This window comes from Apteryx mantelli, chromosome 5 (assembly GCF_036417845.1).
Source record: "Apteryx mantelli isolate bAptMan1 chromosome 5, bAptMan1.hap1, whole genome shotgun sequence".
In the NCBI taxonomy this organism is placed as follows: domain Eukaryota; kingdom Metazoa; phylum Chordata; class Aves; order Apterygiformes; family Apterygidae; genus Apteryx; species Apteryx mantelli.
This window is the reverse complement of record NC_089982.1, coordinates 57,592,723-57,597,498: the sequence shown is the minus strand read 5'-3', so window position 1 is coordinate 57,597,498 and position 4,776 is coordinate 57,592,723. Positions and strand designations below refer to the sequence as shown.

At 47.1% G+C, this 4,776-nt stretch overlaps 1 long non-coding RNA gene and 1 other non-coding gene across 3 annotated transcripts; both read left to right on the top strand.

Moving 5' to 3' along the window:
• The first annotated feature begins 1,860 nt into the window (after positions 1–1,860).
• On the top strand, positions 1,861–4,523 carry LOC106490118 (uncharacterized). Of its 2 annotated transcripts, none has more exons than XR_010884280.1 (4): positions 1,861–1,880; positions 3,133–3,239; positions 3,665–3,779; positions 4,231–4,523. It is a non-coding gene; the product is annotated as an uncharacterized lncRNA (long non-coding RNA). The 2 variants fall into 2 exon arrangements; XR_001293542.2 differs by lacking the exon at positions 1,861–1,880 and adding an exon at positions 1,963–2,228.
• On the top strand, positions 3,411–3,528 carry LOC136992290 (small nucleolar RNA SNORA26). The gene has a single exon (XR_010884483.1). It is a non-coding gene; the product is annotated as a small nucleolar RNA SNORA26 (small nucleolar RNA).
• Positions 4,524–4,776: the final 253 nt, after the last annotated feature.

Here is a 4,776-nt window from a genome sequence, read left to right as displayed (position 1 = left end):
TCTCTTCTGGCTAGAGATCCAGGCCCCAACTCAAAATTAAGCTACACTTACATCCACCAATAAGAAGTACTTTCCCTCAAGTGCCCAAAGTACTCAGCCTGGCAGGCAGGCTTAGAGCGCAACTGAGAAGTTTGTTCAGACAGAAGTTAGCAGCAGCCTTTTCCCTTCAAAAAAACATGTAAATGGTGTATCTGCCTACAGTCCTACATGCAATAACTCAATGGTTACAGCACCTGCTCTGGGAACAGGAGATTCCTTCTTGTTCGTAGAGTCTCAAATCCGTATCTCACCCTCACTAGCACAGTGTTTTATTCTCCAGGCAAGGTCTGGGAAGGAACAAGCAGGGTAGAGGACCTCTGCATTGCTCCTGTTGAAGTTGTGCCTCTGTCAGCCAAAAAAGTAAGTTTCATGGAGCCAGAGACGGAGCATAAAACGTAAAGTTTGTACGGGGAAGACAGAAGCAAGTGCCTGTGGGGGAACAAAAAGGAGTGTGATTTTATCTGAATGATGAAAACATTCACCTGGGATGGATACTGGCCATTGGTTTGCTATGCACAATGGTGCCAGTTTACCTTACCTAATGGAAAACAAGAAACTGACCTTGACGTATATCCCACTGGCACTGCTTGGTGAAAAGGTAAAGGTAAAAGCCATCTCAACCTGTTGGCTTCTTTTTACAAGGACTGATCTGACTTATCTACTATATGTAGTAATCTGGTCATTGCAGAGAATCGCACATGAAACAACATGAAGCTAGGTGCTTCTGCAAACTCACATTCAGAGTGACTTACTTACAGTCAGAAGACTGGTTTTGATCCTGGCGGACTCACAGTATACATACTAGCACAGGGAGTATATCTGCAACAATGTTGCCATGAATTATCAGCAACATCTGCACCTCTGCGCAAAGCAGGGACTCCGGCTGAATACAGAACCCCACGGGAAGCAAGATGTCATGGTTCCTGCCTGCTAGCTCTGCTGTGTGACATTCAAAATCTGTGTGCTGCAAGCTAATTCCCAGTTTATGCTAATCTACTCGTACTCACCCTAAGGCCTCTTAGCAGTATCGCCAGTCAGGCAGCACATCTCAGCTGAGGTGGAACAGCAGCTGTGCTTCACATCCAGGTGGTGAGTTGTGCGCTTGGGCACTGGATGAAAGGTTGGTCCCAGTCTTTCCACTGCGTCACTCTTGACCGCGGCTCCGGCACGTTCTAGACTGCCCGTGCCGTGAGGCCAGCTGGGGTGTTAGTGCAGGCTTGGGGCTTATCACGCTATCCCTGCACACATACCCTAAGCCTCCTACAGCAGGACTTAGGTGGAATTTAGAGATCACCAGTGTTTAGATCCTTAAAGCCGCTACGCAGCGGCTACTTCCCACTGCAGACACCTTAGTTTCTTTATATCCAGTCCCCCACGGCCCGGGGCTCGTCCCGGGCAGAGCTAAGCAATAACATCCCGTAACACCGCGGCCCACCACGACCCAACCGTGGGCGCGTCCCCGACCACCGGCCGCGCGCCCCCAGACCCTCGCCCCAGGGGCACCGGCCTTCTCCGGCAGCCCAAGCGCCCTCCCCGCCCGGGGCGGCGGCGCTCCCGGCCGCTCCGCTCCGCCCCGCCCAGAGGGTCGGGGCACCGGGGCGGGGTGCGAAGGGCCCCGCCACCACCCGCCTCACCAGCCCAGCCCCGGGGGCCGGGGGGGAGGGGGGGGGGTAGGGCCTCGGTCACGTGCGCCAGCCCCACCAATGGGCGGCGGCGCTCTCCCCGCCGGCCCCCACCCCTCCAACGGCCGCCGGCGCGGGCGCGCGGGGCCTGGCGGGAGCGGCGCGCCGCTACTTAAGGCGCCGCGAGGAAGCACGCGGCCTTTCTGCGCTGGCGCTGCGGTAAGGCGGCAGCGGCCGGCGGGGGCACCGCGGCGGGCGGGGGGAGCGGGGAGCCGCGCGGACCTTCCCTTCACATCTTGCCCTCTCGGAGCCTGGCGGTGCCCGAGCAGTCAACACAGGGGGATAGAGCACCTTCCCTCACAAAAACCCAGTGCGGAGCCGTCCCTCCGCCCTGCATCCTGTCGTGAGGCACAAGCGGGCCCTCCCCCGCTCCCTCCCCTCGCCCTCCGCGACCGCTCCGCGCTGACCCCCCTCTCCGTCCGCAGGCCGCGGTGCGGGCCGCGCCGCCCCCGCCATGGCGGCAGGGAGCGCCCCAGGTGCGCCGGGCCCCGCGCGGGGAGGCTGCAGGTAAGCGGGGCGCCGGGTCCTTCGGCGAGGCGGGGGGCTCTGCGTCCCCCGCTTTGACATCTACAGGCCTTGCCGCTGCCTCTGAAGTTAAGCCATTCCCGTGCCAGGTCGTCTGGTGGTCTTCTAGGTCTCCTTACTTAAATTACTGTTAAAACCAACCATAACCGTGTACTGGAGACAACAGTATCTAGAAATGCTCCCCTAGCACTGTGGGAAAACAAAGAATTGTTACTGTACTTGCGCCCTTTTCTGTTCTTTTGTACATTATAGATACATTGATACATTCTTATTCTGCTACCATACAGTTATTTTTTCTATAGGCTGCATCAATAAAACTACAGTATCTCATTTGCAAGTTCTCCTCTAATAACCTGTGATGCTTAGCATATCGAATGCTGTAGGTGCTTAAGTTCAAACAGACTTGACTCAGGAATTTTTCAGTGAAGAAAATTTCACTGATCCTCATTTCAGCCCAGTCTCCCAGTGTGTCCTTAATAGTGACTTTTGATGTTTCCTCTTGGATGAGCTCATTGTATAATTAGTTACAATGTATAAGTAAGTAGGCAGAAGGTAGCAATGCATTAGATTGTAAAGATCAGTCTGTTAAATCTGGAAACTTGCAGCTTCCTTCAGAATAATATCAACACTAAAATCATCTTAGGCTTATTAATAAACTTTCCATTGTTTCTAGTTAGCACATTTAAAAACAATGCTTTCTGTATGGTTTAAAATTGCTGATTAGAAAAGCATCTTTTCAAGAGATTGAGCCATTTCCTAGCTTTTGCTCTAGATCTTGGTTTGATAATGAATTTTATCTAAGTGATTTCTGAAACTTTCTACAATGATTAGAAAGATCTGGAATTCAGCATGTCTTCTAATGCTTTTGTCTTTTTTTGCTGTTTAGGAGTCGCAGCAACATAATATTTAAAATGTTGGACAGGTGAATGATCACACCTAAATTGGAAGCAATGCTTAGAACTTCCCAGGAATGAAAACACCTTCCACTAGAAGGTAAGTGGACTCCAGTGGAATGACAGTTCTAGACTATTTTGAATCTTGGTGTTTTTGATAATGATAACTTACAAATTTTTGGTAAACCATAATATTCCTTTCAAATAAATGCTGAATACAGATCATTTTAGTTAAGATAAAATTGGTGTTAGTCTGCTCCCCTTTTTTGCTTTGCCCTCTTAAGTCTGACAGTGTCTTAAGTGGCCAGTACAGAGGGGTATAAAAGTTCTCTCTTAAACCCAGAGGTGAGGCTGAAACTCTACTTTGGATCCTGTTGAGAGGAACACATGCATAAAACTACTGAACTTCAGGAAGTTTGTGAATCAACTCTACTGCCTTCAGAGTAGCTTGCATGTAGATTTTGAACTGTCATCAGGTTATGTAATATAACTCTTAATTTTTTCATGTTAATCTTATTTTTCCAGAGCTGAAATATGTTGGTGCTTATCAACTGCCTAGAATATACTTCATGGATTTTTTTGAAGTGTGTGCTATGGGATAAACATCTTGAGAGTTCCTTGTAAATTGATCTGTCTCCAGGTAAGCAGTGTGAAAAGAATTATCAGACTTCAGTCTGCTGTAGCTAAAGAACTTTAGTTTTCAGGTAAAGACTAATTTAAGTTGTTTCTGAATTGAACTCGGTTGTATTTTAGTTTTGAACTTGTGGAAGCCTGTGTGAATTTTTGGAGAACTTTTTAAAATGACTGTATAGATTTAGCAAATCTAAATTGGAAAGTCTGAGGAATGATTAATTTTAAATATGAGGCACAACAGTTAGTGAATCAATTGATTCAAATCTGGCTGGTTCTCTGGAACAGAATCCTTACTAAAGGTATGGGAAAGGAAAATTCTGTCCTGTACTAATTTATATTGAGGAATGGGTTTGATGACTTAAGGGTTATTCTGTGTATCATGTTCATATAGTTTGGTCTTTGGCCAGTAACCTTTTTGTGTGTGAGATGCTCATTCAAAATGTAAACTTTCTTTACAGGGAAGGAAACCAGCATGTGCAAGGAATTGGAAGTTGGTATTAAACATCTGCTCATGATGTGATGAGTGGTTGATTACTGGCTTCACCTTGGATGACTTCCACTGTACTCTGCAATATCTTACCTTGAAAATGGAATTGAGACAAGTAATGGCTAAAACTACACAACTTCAACAATCATGTTTAAATATGCATCTAGCCCTTTGGTTGGACTGAGGTTTCATAATAAAAACCTTCTGTAATCTGTTTCTGTGGCTGTGTATTAACTGAAATAAAGCATGAAGATGCTACCAGCAGCTGTGTGTGTTCTGGAAGGTTTTATTATCTGGGCACTTTCTGTTGGAAGTCTTTGTTTCAGGGACACTGACATGAACACTTTTATTGCCATGCAGAAATAGTCTTGTGTGAAGTTCATAAACTTAATTTTTTAACTTACAAATTCACTGAAAATGGTCCTTTAGATCACAGGATGAAAGCCATTGCTCAACACACTGCTGTAATAATAACTTTGTTTTATTTCGAATAGTTGTGGGCTTTTTGAGTTTTTAG